The 15,688-nt window shown below is 43.7% G+C and overlaps 1 long non-coding RNA gene across 1 annotated transcript in view; it reads right to left on the bottom strand.

The window, feature by feature from the left end:
* Positions 1-3,081: 3,081 nt before the first annotated feature.
* LOC143662930 (uncharacterized) overlaps positions 3,082-15,688 on the bottom strand; it is a 29,861-nt gene continuing 17,254 nt past the window's right edge. The window contains exons 2-3 of the long non-coding RNA XR_013165673.1: positions 3,967-4,141; positions 3,082-3,225 (exon numbers count right to left, since the gene is read on the bottom strand). This is a non-coding gene — a long non-coding RNA (uncharacterized LOC143662930). The remainder of the gene's footprint in view (positions 3,226-3,966; positions 4,142-15,688) is intronic.

The raw sequence follows: 15,688 nt of genomic DNA, 5'->3' as shown, positions 1-15,688 counted from the left end.
ATGGAACCTTTGTACAATCTCAGATAAAGTCCTAGGTGTACTTTAGGGTTGGCAGGAATGGTTTTAGTTAGGGTTTAGCAAACCATGGTAAATAGTAATATCTAGCTGAAGCTTGCATTTAAGAGTAGTCTCAGAATATCCTCTTGACTCTATTTGAATTCTCTCAGCCACTGATACTTTATTTTGTTACAATTCTTTTCCAGCTTTTGGTCAGGAAGTCATCGTTGATCCCACAGTACCAGGGCCAGGCTAATCGCTGGGAGTCATATCCCACATTTCCAGGGAGAATTTCACCCCTGGTTGTCATGTCCCACATAGGGTGGAGGTGGGCACTGGATCCTACAGGAGCACACAGAAAGGGTACACGGGGATCTGAATCTGACAAGTAGGGGTAGCAATCATGGGGACAGGGGTGGAGGGTAAGCATTGGAGATAGGCTTCCTGGAGAATATAATGTTTGGAGGCAATTTTAAAATATGAGTGAGGTTAACTGGAAAGGTGGGGAGCATGGGGCAGAGGTGGAAAGCGAAGGGAGTTCCAGGAGAAAAAATGGCCTGGACAAAGGCACTGAATATGGAACAAAATAGTCTGGTGGGGGCCTAGGTAATGTGTGGGCAGTCCAAGCTAGACAGGTAAGCAAGAGCCGCGTCACAGAGCTAATGACAACTTTCAACAAGGGGACAGGCACAGGCACATTTATCTGTAGAAAGATCGCTGAGGCAAGCACCTGTGAAAGATAAATTTGACGGGGAGACACAGGAAGCAGGGAGGCTGGAGGCTACTGGTGCAGAATAGAAAGAATGAGGGCCTGCGTCAGGGCAAAGTTCGGGCAGAGAGAAAGCGGTGGATTTGGAACAGATCCCTTCTCTCTTTAGTGTTTATCCTAAGGGCTTTCACACAGGCCATCTTTTCTCATCTTCGCGACAGGTCTGTGCGCTGCATAGGACGGTGTAGCAGATTAAAGATGGTGGCACCTCTGTTTTAGTTCACTAAAGCCGACAAAATGCAATATGCCAGAAATGGGTTGTAATGGGAATTTATTAACTTACAAGTTTACAGTTCTGAGGCCATGAAAACGTCCAAATCAAGGCATCGGTGATGCTTTTTCCCTGCAGCCTGGCTTCTGGTGATCCTCAGGGTGCATGGAGACTTCTACTCGTCTATCCCTTTTCTTCCTGGTTTTGTTGCGTCCAGCTTCTGGCTTCAGTGGCTTCCTATCTGTTCTGTGGTTTCTCTATCTTCTGTGTGTCCTTCTCTAGCTTTTCTCTCTCACCTTCTCTCTTGCTTCTCTGAATTTCGTCTCCTATAAAGGACTCTCCAGTAAGAGGATGAAGACCCACCTGGGGCGTGCCTCACCTGAAACAACCTCATCAAAAGGTCCCACCCACAGTGGGTCCACACCCACAGGAATGGATTAGCTTTAAGAACATGATCTTTCCTAGGTACGCAGAGCTTCAAACCATCACAACACCTTTAATAGTCCCCTCGTCACTTCCCACTGAATCTGGGTCAGTCGCGTGGCTCACCTATAACCAATAGAATGCCATGGAAGTGACACACAGGGACTTCCAAGCCCAGGTCAGAGGGAACCTTGTTGTCTGCCTTGGTCTCTTGGACTGTCTGTTCTGGGGAAAGCCAGCTGCCATATGACAAATCTCACCACCTTAAGACTATCAGGGTCTGAAGAAGTCCCGGCCAGCAATATGGAGTAAGCAAGCAGCCCACCAAGCCCACTGTGTTCCATCATCCAAGCCCAGGCATCAGACCTCTGAACGAAAAAGCTACCTTAGATGTCCAGTCCAGGCAAGCCTTCAGATGGCTCTAGGCCCAGGAGCCATCTGACTGAAATCGCATGAAACCCTAAGAGTCACCTAACTGAACATATTCAACATGAGAAACCTCGAGAGAAAATAATACATTGTTGTTTTAAACCACTGTGTTTTGGGATGGCTTTTATGCTGTAACAATAATAACATACGACATGATCCCCTTTTTGGATGGGGAGACTATAAACTCAAAGAGATTAAGAGGGTTTGGTCAAAGTCACATGACTCATAGATGGTAGAGCCCGAGCTAAAACCCAGATGTGCTGACCTTTAGAACTGCTGTTTGGACTGTTTCCTGCCATATCATTAGTATCCCTTCTGTGCCCCAGGCCTTCCTGGGGAGGGATGTAGCAAGCCATCCAAATCTTTCTGCTAGTCCAAAGGCAGGCTCACTCAAAGTGTTTATACAAACCCAGATCTTTAAGAAGTAAGAGTAGTATGTCCCCTCCAGCATTCCTAGCCACACCCTGATGCCCAGGGATGCCCCATCCTGGATTGTCCTCATATTCTCCCTCTTCCCATGGAAGCCGTGCCCTCATTAGCTGTCCCCTTGGGAAGGAAGAAGCTCACGTTTAGGGGCATCATCCGGCTAAGCATTTTTACATGGTGTCAGCTCAAACAGTCTGCACAGTAAATCTATCAATAGATGCTGCCACAACTGGTGGGAGCTGAGGCTCAGAGAGGGGAAGGGACTTGCCTAAGATCAGAACTGGGATTCCAACCCGCGCTTGTCTACTATAAAATCTCTTTTCATTCTACTAGCAAATGAGGCTAATGTCATGCCAGCACAGCACCTGATGTACCATATGTGCTCAATACATGCTAGTTCCCTTTCCCTTTTTCTCCCTCCACCCTACTCCAAGTTGGAAAAAAAAATCTGACCTGCTAAAGGGCAAGGACAGTCCTTGAGTAGAAATATAATGGCCTTTATTTATTGACCTCTTTGTGGTCTAAATTCATGGATTATCTCATTTAACCCTCACAAATAAACTATGGATCAGCTACTATCATTAACTCCACTTTATAGCTGTCAAAGGCTCAGGTAGATAAATAACTTGTTCAAGACCACACAAGTAGTAAGTGATGGATTCAGAATTCAAACTCTGGTCTGTTTGACTCCAAAGTCCATGGTTTTAAACAGTTAAGGCTGCTTAGGTCCCTGAACTTGAAGCTTTTATGCCAGGTTCCCACCTGGCAGGGTGCCTGATGAAGCAGGATCGAATAGGCTGATTCATGAGGGCACTGACCTGGGGAAAGAATGAGGTCACATTCCAGAAGGCAGAGGCAAGGCAGTCCATGCATCACTTCAAAAGACTGGCTCTCTTAGGGACAACTAGCAGGGCTGAATACCTGTGCTACCAGTGAGTGAGAAATGTTGAAAATTTGGTTCGGTTCAAGACTGCTGGAGAAAATAAGTTTTTTTAGAATGGGATGGATTTTTCCAGACACCCAGACCTGACAGCGACTTAAGATGCCTGCCACACTTTATACTTTCAGCTTATCCACTCCCTAGAAAACAAATCACAGGGCCTCAAACCCCCTCCCATGTTGAAGGAACTTTTCTTCAGACGATGTCCATTCCCACCTTATTTCAAGCTGTTCTCACAGTCCTTTCCCATATCCTCTTATTTGTGCATTTATTTATTTATTTACTCAACACATTTATTCATTTAATATAAACTGGCTATAATGTACAGGCCCTGGTCAAGTTACTGAGGGTATAAGGGTGAACGAGATAGCTGTAGCTCCTGCCATCATGTAGCCTAGCAGGCAAGACAGATTCTCGGAGAACAGTGAGTATAATTTGTAATGGAAAAACACTGGGTGATAGGCAAATTCTCAGCAAGGGATGGGGGTGAGGTGGGGGTTAGGGAAGGCCTTCTTCAGGAAGTAAAGTCTGTCCCAAGACCTGAAGGAGTAGTAATGTCAGGTCACAGGAAGAGGGAAAAAAGCATGCTCCAGGCTATGGTGGATACAGTCTATTGGTATTCAGTATCTACTCTGACTTCTTTCTATAAAGCTTAAACCCATATTTCCCAGATTACCTTGCAGCATGAGTGCTGGATGTGTGTTAATTCCATCAGTCACATGCATTCATGCAGGATTTGGAAGGTGAAAGTGATGAAGTGGCCTTGCTTACCTACTTCTGTAATTTCACTGGAAAGTAAGCACCATGTGGATGAGATGTCTGGCTTTCAGGAGGCAGCTCTTGATTCTCGTGGTTTCCTGATAGCTTCCAGACTGTGACTGTATGCTGATTTTCATGGTTTCCTGAGCCTGGCAGCAACAGCTTCCCAGTTTGGGCAGACAGCTTCCTAAAGGGAGAAAAGGCTGCTGTGATGACTACAGCTGCTGTGCAGCTCTTGAGATTGTTCTTAAAGTCTTATCTTCGGGCTTGCCATTGCTTTTGAAACCAATGAATAATCTGTAATAAATCCCTTTGTTAAAAAAAAACCTAGCTAAAGTGGATTCTGATTCCTGCAGCTGAGTCCTAACTAAGATATAAGACGAGGGAACCACATATGTGAGTGTCCACTATAAGAAAGCTAGTAGCATTCCAAGGATGTACAAGCTGGCTAGGGTAGAGCCATTCAAGGGTAGAGGGACTGGAGGGAGCAAAAAAAGTGCTTAATTGTGAAGGGCCTCATGAATTAGGCTGAAAAGTCTACCCTTTATCATAAGGACAAGTGAAGGGTTTCAACAAATATAACCCCAATATCAGATCTGTAGTTTTCAAAGATGCTTCATACTGAGTGAGTGGACAAAGGGAGGCCAATTTGAGCCTAATGTATTTGTTTGGGATTTAAATATACCTCACACTTCAATACTCCATTTCATGCAGAAATACTGGAAGTTAAAATAAACAGATTCTTAAAATTATTTTTGTACAATTTAAATCTACTTTAGTGTCTTCTGTTTTATTTCAATTGGAGTGTGACCACAGTTCTGACCATCAGTTTACAATATTTATTTGCTCCCTTGTTGTGTCCTTCATCTGAAGCCTTCACTCTGTATGGTCTGTTTCTACTCTCTCTCTCTTCTCCACTTTCATTATGAGAACTGCTCCTTCCCCTTATCCCTTCATCTCTAGACTGGTGTTGTCTCTTGAGCTATAATTAGCTTCAGGGTTCTGCGCTATCCCTTCTTCCTTTATAGTCTCCGTATATCCAGCCCAAATTTTTGTGAATAGTCCTTTTATTAAACTCTCCTCAAATTACCTAATTTTGAATGTGCCATCTGTTTCCTACACACACATATATATATGCAGTATATGATAAATATACCGAGTTATTTGTCTTACAGAATTTTCCTACATTCCAGGTTTGGCCGATTTTTTCTTTTTAATGTCATTTAATGTTTTTCTCCACCTCCTGTATTTCCTGTCAACTGATAGACCTAGAGACTTGAGGAAATTCAGATTCAATTTGGGGGGGAGGGGTGGCAATAATATTTCATGGGTGGCTGCCGTGCATATCCTACAGCATCTCATTAGGAGTCACATAATGTCTAGTTGTCCTACTTTTGGCAATGTTAAAATTCATCAGTGGGTCAGGTGTTCCAACTTTATTGCTTCATTATAAAGTTCCCCATCAATTTTTTACCTAACTATTTTTTTGCAGCCGTTGATGATTATTGACTAGATCTATTAATTCATTAGGGAGCTGCAAAATGGTGATTTTCTTATTCTGCTCTTCTTCCTGCACTTATTAACTGGGATTCTAGAATAAAGAAGAATCCTTCAAAATCAATGGACTACTTTTTTATTTTTGAGGCACTTTTTTTTTTTATTTCAGATCTAATCTGTAGCATACCTTGAGATTTACATTTTAGACACATAAATGGACATGGGGCCGACCTGAAAATCATTGCAAGATTCTAAGAAAAAAGCATGTGCATGTGTGTATAATTAACACTTGTGTGTCTACTATGAATTAGCATCTTCACAAATTTTATTTCCTGAAATGCTCAAAAAGAGCTGGGAAGTATTTTCCTCCCCCATTTCACAGATAAGGAACCGGAGGCTCAAGGTTATTAACTAACTTGCCCAAGGTCACACAGCTGGAATTAAGGTATAAACCAGATTACCTTAATAACCCAGGCTCTCTGCCACGGCCCCAGGTGGATTCCCAATAACACCAAGATCATTGGACAAATCTCATGAATTTTCATTTTAAGAACAGAACTTTTCCTTTGACTTTAATGGGTGACCGTTACTTTGTACTTGTAATTTTGCCCACATTATAATACTTTAACTGGGAACATTTTATCCACCGATTATCATTTTTCCTTTGAGAGAAAAGAGAAAATTGAGACACCTAGAATCATGTAAGTTTGTCAAATGATCCTGCAACAAATGCACTTAGAGATAAAACTTGCTTTATAATTCAGCTATTGTACCTATGCAGGTCTGAGGGATCCTTTAGGACAAACTGTTCTCATCAGATACAGAATTACTACTGATCATAGCAGAACTCCATATACAACTAATTAACCTTGAATCCTACCCACAATTATTAGGTAATGAAGGTCCTTATTATAATAAATCGACAAGAAAAAGAACATTACTTTAGGCCATACATCAACTGGCTTTCTAATCAATTTATGGTCTGCATAGCTAAGGACACCACTTGAAACAAATGGTTTCTGCCAAGTAGTTTTTCAGAGTTCTTGATATACATGTTGGCAGTGGTAGATTGTAAGAGCCTTAGAGAGATCTTGTCTTGGACAATGTTGTATCTTTCCCAGAGTCCCCAAGCCCAATGTTTGCACATTCAACAACTTTTAAAATCAGTGCATGTATTTTCAAGGTTGGCCTCAAGGACACTAGAAATGTGAGGACAGACTGTAATGGACAACTATGCAAACTAGGAGGGGGAACTGCTGGCACCAGGGAAAATTGTAGATTTACGAGGAGCTACTTTTAAGATTTTCTGTTTGGTTTTCTGTAATTTCAGTGTGATGAGACTAGATGTGACTCAATACAGGTATGTCAGAATGCTTCACTTCTATTATCCCCTGGCATATATACTATAGTCACATACTCTTATTCTATACATTACTATTATTATTTTCATTTCAATGTTCATTTAAATAATCTGAAAAATATTACCCACAATTTTTGTTTCTTATTTTTCATTCTTTCCTGCATTTCTGACTTCCAATCTGGGATCAGAATATCCTTTAGAATTTCCATCCCTAAATTGCCTGACTACTGTGTGGAAAAATTCTTTTTCCCTTGGAAAATAATGTCTGACCAGGTTCAAAGACCCCATTTATTTTCATCATTCTTTAACTTGCCTCTTTAAGAGCTTTCTCCAAGTCACCCTAAAGGAATTTCCTTCACCTCTCCCTTCCATAACACCTAGAACACCCCTAAAACACCCGGCCTAGCCTTTATAGTCTAAAGTGGGTATTCAATAACTACTGTCCATTTGGTTACTTTGGACATTCTTCCTTGTCAGACTTTCTCTGATGCCTCAGGCTCCAATATAAGCCTTCATACCTTTGACCATTGAATCAGTAAGGACTTGCATTTGCTACAAATAAAAACAAAAAGTCAACCAAGCTTTTACAATTGGGGGTTCCCTCTACACACAAACCCACACATACATGTACACACAACAAGAAGTCCAGAGTTGCTAGATCAGTGGTTCTGAAATGTTGGGGCCAAGGTCTCTACAATTTTCACATAATCAGAGTACTCCCCTTTCCACCTGGTGCAAAATAGCCTCTGGAACCCTCCTTACCACCCCTTATGCCTCCTTCTCTTTCCTTACTCAACTTTATTTTTTTCCTCCATTGCACTTATCACTATTTGGTATTATATTACATTATTTATTTCATTGTTTGTTCACCAACTCTCTCCTTCCATTGGAATGTAAATTCCATAAGGGCAGGGATCTTTCCTATTTTATTCACTGCTCCATTCCCATTGCTTCTATCAGCTTCTGTGTTTGGTAGTCTGCCCAATAAATATTAGTTAAAGAAGGAAGGGAAGGAGGAAAGAACGCCAGCCACCATACCTGATTGTCTTTTCCACCTGATCAACTCCCACTCAGCGTAAAGACTCAGATAAGGTACTGACTTCTCCCTGGCTGTCCTCCCAGGCTGGGCCAAGAGCCCTTTGCTTTCCTTCGGGGCTCTCTCAGCCACCTGGACTTGTCTCGATTTTAGCACTGAGATCATGAGTGGTGTCTTCCACTCCAATCTCTAAGTTCCTTAAAGGAGAACAGTATTATTCATTTTTCTTTTTAGGGCCTTGCATAAACTAAGTGTTTGGTAGAAGTGGCATAAATAAAAGGATGAATAAATGAAAGAAGTATAGCAGAATTCTTTAATTTGCAAATTTGCAAATTTTCTGATGTGCAAAATAGCAATTTCCTTTGATGATATTGGTCTCACTTTGCTCTTGAGTCTCCATTTCTACTGATGCTGGAAAATAATTCTTAAATTTCCCAATTAAAGACAACTTAGTTTGTTTTGGACTAATGCAATCTCTCTCTGACTAATTCCGTCACATTGGGATAGACAGTTAATTCAAACTCAAGCTCTCTATCAATACCAATTTTTTTGCTCAGTCAAGAGTCTCCTCCACCTGGGTGTAAGTGTGAGTCCATGCATCCTCATGGCCATGGAGTTGGCAGGGTAGACAGGAGAGATGGGGAGGGAACTCTGATCCAAGAGTTCCTTTACTTCTCACAGTACACCAATACGGTGAGTTTGGCCTGGCCCCTGGGCAGCCTGCATCACTGTCTACTGAGTAATTCATAATTCCTGTGGTTTTTTTGGGTGTCATCCATCCATCCATGGCCCCTGATGCTGTAGACTTTGTCCCTGCTTTACCTTCTAGATGCGGGGTCTCTGTTTTCTATGGCTTCTAGCTTCAGATCACAACCCTGAGGCTTCTACAGATGCTCTTTATCTTTATCCACCCCATGCTAGTGTGCAGCCTCTGTGACAATGCCCTTAAGGCACCTCTTTAACTGTTACCCCTCACCATTCCGTGCTGTGTTGGACATGGTGCCGTGCTGAAAATGAGACTTGCAGTTTTCCAAAGTTAGACCCTGAGAAACAAGGAGCAATCTATTCTGCTCTGTAGCTCCCAAATCTCTCTCACAAAACAGCTCCTGCTTCAGAGAGCTCAGTCCTCAGGTTGGGTTTTCTTCCCCTTCTATCTCTACTGCTCGAAACCCTGATGCCAGGAGAGTTTTCCACTGTCCATTTCTGTCTGAACAGATACCGCCTTATTTCTTAATGCTCCTTCTTTTGTACTCTATAGCCTTGCTTCTTTCAGCTGCTTATTGCTTAAGTAAGCAATATACCATAGTGGTATAGGGATACAGAAGATTCAGGAGAAAGGAAACTACACTGGAGATACTCTCTTCAGATGGATGGATGCATATTAGGTGACTTATCCCATATCACCATGTTCTTATATAGAGAAGCCAGGACTACAAGCCAGGTCTTCTGACCACTCTTTCCATTGTGCCTCTTGGACTGAAAAACCAGTTGCCCAACTTCCCAGCTTTCCCAAATGTCATTCACGCTGGAAAGCTTTCTCAGAGGGTAATTATGTGCCTTGAGAACTCAGAGCTGTTCAGATGTGAGGATATGGTTTCCAAGGTGTGTGAAACAGTAATTTTTCCTGTGAGTTTCCCAGCCCAGTGCTCTGCAGAACCAGCTAATTAAAGGCCATATGGCAATGACAGGAAATGACAAGGCAGCAGTTTGATCAGATTCTCACTGTGGAATTCTATTTTGTTCCCTATATTTTCTGCCCAAAATGTCTGGTAGAAGAACTCTATATTGTGGCTTTTAAAGTAGGTTTTGTTTCTATTTTGAAGTCAGTTCTCTCTCCACAAACTCTTGATGCTTGAATCCAAATGCCCAGTCAATGTTTTGGTGTCTACTTGGCATTTCAAACTTACATCCACAATTAACTTCTGATTTGTGCCTATATCCATACTCCTCCTTCATCTTTGGCATCTTAGTAAATGGCCACACTATTCTTCCAAATCCTGGAATCATTCTTGACTCTTCTCTTTTTCTCATATCTCACATTTACTCCACTAGCAAATCTCAACACCTACAACTTAGCGATGCATCTATAATCTGAGCTTCTCCTTGCCTTCATAGCTATTACCTGTTCCCAAACTGTCATCATCTTTGCCTGGATTATTTTTAAAGCTTCTAACTGGCTTCCCCGCTCCCATTCTTGCTCACTGAATTAGTTTACACACATATACACATTATATACATATATATATTATTACATATATACATGGGCATATATACAATTACTTTGACAGAGACCCCTATGGTGTCTTAGATAGGGCAGGAATTTATTTCTCACTCACGTAGCAACCTCAGTATAAACAGTCCAGGGATTGGGTGGCAGCTTCACAGTGTCAGGTTCCTTCTTCCTGTGACCACCCCCCCCAGGGAATTTTCCTTACGCACGTGATCCATTATTGCTCGCCACATTCTACTGGTGGAGGAGTAAGTAGGTAAGGGAAGGGCATGCCCCTTTCTTTAGCTGCATCACCCACAAATTGTGCTCATCTCTTCCATTTATATGCTATTGGCCAGAATTTAGTAAAAAGGCCACACCCAGCCATATGAGGGTGAGAAAATGTAGGTTCTCTTCTGGGTAGCTAGGTGTCTGGCTATAGAAATCGGGGTATCTGTTGTTTCAGAAGAAAGGCTGAGTGCATTGTGGGGCTGCCATCACGTGCACATCCCTGCGGTCTGCTTTCCCTACGGCACCGAAGTGATCGCTGTAAAGCAGAGGCCAGGGTATGCCAGCGGTAAATGACAAGCTGGCACTCAGTAAATCTCTGTTTAGTGGCTGCTTTATAAATCCCAAGTCACAAGAAACAGGCCTAGAATCGTAGTCTCTGCTGGCTGGAAGAGACCTCAGAGAATATTCAGCACAATGGTTTTCAAAATCATTGTAAATAATTTTTAAAAAAGACAGAGAGAGAGAAAAAAAATTTCATGAGGAAGGCTAGAATGTAGAATGAATAAAAAGCCAGCTGCTCTGGTTGAAATCAGGTACAGCCCAGGGACCCATCTGATTTCTTTTTCTGACCTTGACCCAAACCCACTGCAGATTTTGTGGCACCGCCAGAGCTCTTGAACCACAATTTGGAAACAACCGATTCTAGAACATCTTCATTTTCTTGATGGGGAAACTGAGGTCCAGGGAACAACAGAATTTGCCACTTACTGAGTGCCTCCTTCATGTGTGGCACTGGGCTGGGCCTTCAGAAAAATGAGCTAACTTGCCCCAAGTCACATAGCAAGTTACTGACGGAGCTGCAGCTAGAAGCCACGGCTGCTGGTTTCTGGCTCAGTACTCTTCAGCTGGGACCCTGGGAGACCCCTGCCAGCAAAGAAAAGCCTGACTCCCATCTCTTCCTGGAGTGCCTGGGCCTGTACAGGCCTGAGAGGATGCCCACAGATGATTCTTGCCATAACTTCATGCCCTCTATACAAAGTACTTACTATGCCCATGTTTCAGTACCTCCAAACTGGCTGCCAGGGTTTCCTTTTAGGGAAACAAAATGAGGGGTGCACTGGGGAGAGCCCTTAACTTGAACTAAAGCCACACTGAAAACGTGGCTAAGAGTTTTATTTACTTTGATAATAACATCTCCTTTGAAGGGTTGCTGCAAAGATCCGTGTGACACAAGGTCTGCGAACAGTAGAGAGAGGTGGAGGGCTTGTCTGTGCCCTGTCTTGCCCTGTTGTTTGTGGGCAGCACACTGTGCTGCACTCTTGTACCCTGAGGGGCTTGCAGGTGGGGGTGGAGACAGGACAGGAAGGAGCCAGAACTACCAGAGACCTGGCAAAGGCGCACAGGAGCCGTGCATGTGATGTGTGCAGGAAGTTCCAGCACCAAGGCTGTGGGAAAAGGCCTGCTGCTGGAGGTGACCCTGCTCTTCCGCCTGCCCCGGCAATGGACTGCAGAGAGCCTGAGGGTTGGAGGGAGCTTCCTGGTAGTCTAAACTAGAGGCTGTGTGGTGCAGGATGCAGCCATTCGGACACGAATGGGCATTTGAGTTGCAGGGGGATCTCGCTAAAATGCAGATTCTGGTTCAGGAGGTCTAGGGAGGGGTCTAGGATTCTGTCTTTTAAACCAAAGCTGCTGGTCTTGGTGACACTTTTAAGTAGCAAGGCCATGGGAGACAGAGCTCCATTGGTGCTGGGGTAGGACCAGCGCGAGCTCCAATCTCCTCTGCCGCCTACAGCTGTGGACCTCAGGCAGGGCCTCGGGTGCTTTACCTTTTAAATGGGGAGATGATTTCCAATCTTGCACCCAGACTTCCAACATCCAGAACTCCCCATCTTTCCTCTCTGAATCAGATAGAAGACTGGACACCCGTGGCATGGAATGGCTGCCTGCAGAGTGGTGGCAAGTGATTCCCTTACACTTCCTTTCGCTCCTCCCCTGCCCACACCCAGATCCCACTCAATTCCTCCCCTTGCTGTTTTGTTTTGTGTGTTTTGTTTCATTATCTTCACTTCTCTGAAAAAGAGATAATGCTCATCTTTCAGGCTTGTTGAGATTCGGTGAGCCAGATGGTGAGGCAATTAGCTTCCACCCCTAAGCAGCCGCACTGCCCCACCCATGCCCCAGCCTTGAGCTTTCTGCCTTTTGATCTCCATCACAGGACCCCGGGACCCACGGGACCCCACGGGAAAACAGCTGCAAGCCGTGTTAGCCTTCTCATCGAGGGATCTTTTGGCTTCTCTTCCAGTCTTAGATACGGGCAAGGAGCCAGGAGGGCAGACTTGCTGGGCTAAAACAAACACGTAGAGAGGAACCAGATCTCCAAGGGGGTAAGAGAAACCTTCTGCTTGTTTCCTGCCACAGACCGAAAGGTTGAATCACCTGAATCTTTTAACCTCGTAAAGTGTTTTACCATTTGGGAATCACATTCGCGTGTCTCACTTCAGTCAGTCCATGAAGGGAAGTATTACTATTAATAGTAGCAGCCCTTAGCAATAGCATAAACCAAGGCTCTGGCTCAGAGTCACACGGGAGACGAGTGACAAGTGATTCAAATGCAGATCTTGGTGAGTTTATCTCCATTCTAGAAGTGAGCCTTTTGTCTTAGAGGATGCAAATATATTCTGCGGTTCAGAGTGATTAGTTTATTTGCTTACATGTTTTAAGTGAGGCAGAAATGATATGAGAGTCTGGATTCAGGGGGGAAATGGTTGAAAACAGCAGTTTTTAAGAGAGAGATCGGGTTGAATCCCAGCCATGAGCTGTGCAAACTTATCCTAAATTATCTCATCTATAAAATGGAATAAAAAACACTACCTACTTCGCAGGAGTGTTGTGAGAATTAAATGTGTTGACATACTCATTCCAATGCCTAGCACATAATAAAGACCAAAATAAATCTCAATCCTAATTATTATTCATACAATTAAATCCAGACTCTATCACTTCCTAGGTTCATAATCTTGAATAAGTCACTAAGTCATTAAGAACCTTGGCTTCTTCTTATATAAAATGATTGGGATACTTACTTCTTTCTGCATCTGTAAGGATTAAACAACCTCATATATGTGAAAGCATTCGGCACAATGATATGCACAACCTAATGATAAGAGGAAATGTTTCTTTCTAACGCCTGATGCTTCCTTTCCATGGAGGGACCAAATCAGTGAGACACTCTGTGTTTCTTAACTCCCCTTCACTCTTTCTGCCTCTGGGAGTGAGGGGTGAGGATTAATTTTTCTCATAGAAATTTTCAGAGAATAACTGGGCATGCTCAGTTCAGCTCTGCCCTTCTTCCTCTTGGGAGCAAGTCTGCCCACAGGGAGCAGACATTCTACTGTGATCCCTTCTGCTGCATTGGCACCCAAGGTCACCTCACCAGGGGAGGAGTCTGCCTGATGCTGCAGTCCCCTGGCAGGCCCATTTTAACCAGTCGTAAGTGTACAATTTAGTGGCATTAATTACATTCACAATGTCGTGCCTCCATCGCCACCATCCATGACCAAGAGTTTTTCATCAACCCAAATGGAAACTCTGCCCATTCAGCAATATGTATCTTTACACCTGGGGAGGAGAACCTTTATTTATTGGAAATCTCCTTGAAGGACCTGATAAAGTAAATATTTATTTAGACTTTTTGTTTTTTTAACTTAGCTTTATTTGGAATCTACTATGTTCCAGGAACTGAGCTAAACATTAAGAAATAACTGAGACAGGACCTGCCAATCAGGAACCCACCATTAATCTGGGTTAAGTCAGGCATGCAAGCAGACAAAGACAACACAGTGTGCAGAGTGAAATGAAAGAGACATTATACAGGATGTTAGTGGAACACATGGGAGGGCACCTAGACTATCCGACAGAATCAAGAGAAACTGCTGGAGGAGGTCATAGCAAAATAAATTTTAAAAGTTTATAATATAGACTTCTGTGAAGAAGGTGGAATAGGATAGGCTGAGTTCACTCTGTTCCATGGAAGAACAAAACAAGTGACAGAAAAGTGACTGGGACAGCAGTTCTGGTGTGCTAGTGGCCTGGCAGGGTCTTCCAAACTATATAGGGAGATTCTGGATGAAAAAGCTGAGGAACTGGGGTGGAGAGAATGGGGTGAATGGGCTCAGTAATGGCTCCACCTGGGGCAAGCAGCAGCACGCAGGAAGGAGTCCCGAAGGTGCAGAGCTCCCCTGCACTCTTGCCCGCCTCTGCAGCTAGCCTGGGAGATCCTCCCTCTCAGCTGCACAGCCAGGAGTTCCTCTGGAAGCCAGCAGATTTGATTTGCCTATGCACAGACTTCCAGCTAATGCACACTGCCTGCCCCCACTGTGGGTGCTTGTTTTTTGTCAGAGACTGGGGGACCCTACTTTTGGGGGGGGGGCAGAGAGGAGACAGCCAGATAATTGGCCAGTGAAAGATACTCATTGGGTCCTGCTACTACTTCCCTTTCCCCATGAAGGCCCAGTGCCATCAGGTATGCACAGGTGGAGAGGCACAGCCAAGGAAGTGAGCTGAACTGTGCTGCAATGCCAAGACTTCTGGGCTGACTGAGGGCAGGGACAATTGAAATACTCAGTCCCACAACTCAATGTCATTCCAAGCAGGAGCCTGGAGACCACCAGACCCATCAGGCCCACAAGCAGATTCTCTGCTGAGTAACAAACTGCCCATCCCCTAGCCCAGGGTTTGGCAGCTTTCAGCGTACACCAAGACCAGCAGCCTTGGCTGAATTACACCGGGTCTCCATCCTGCTCAGTCAGCTGCCGTGGTCAGGGAGGGGTAGGCCTGAGGGGAAGAGGTGACTTAAGAATGCCATCTGCTGGGAAGATGCAGAGAGTGCAGTCTGACACGCTACCAATTTGTCAAACTTTCGACAGATCTACAAGTAGAGATGCATCTCTTGCAGGAGGTCTGGGCCTTGGCTTGATGACAAATTACTGACAAACCAAGAGCAAAAGGAGACCTTCAACACAAACCCAAGCAAATCCAAAACCTTAGAAGAGCAAAGGAAATCAATTTTCAAAATAAATTTATCAAGATAAATGCCTCGAAGCCAACAGAAAATCACAAAGCACATGAAGATGCAGGCAGATATGGCCCTGTCAAATGACCAAATTAAAACACTGGAGGAGACCCAGAATTTGGAACAACCAATCAAAGACATTCATGCAAAACTCCTGCTTTAGTTTGTAAAAGCTACTGGAATGTAATATACCAGAAACAGAATGTTTTTTAAAAAGGAGAATTTATTTAAGTTACAAGTTTAAGATCTAAGGCTGTGGAAATGTCCAAATTAAGGCAAGGCCATAAATGTCTCAACTAAAGCATCCAGGGAAAGATACCTTGGCTCAAG

This window comes from Tamandua tetradactyla, chromosome 2, assembly GCF_023851605.1.
Source record: "Tamandua tetradactyla isolate mTamTet1 chromosome 2, mTamTet1.pri, whole genome shotgun sequence".
Taxonomy (NCBI): Eukaryota; Metazoa; Chordata; class Mammalia; order Pilosa; family Myrmecophagidae; genus Tamandua; species Tamandua tetradactyla.
Note: the sequence above shows the minus strand (reverse complement) of the source record. Positions and strands in the feature narration are given on the sequence as shown.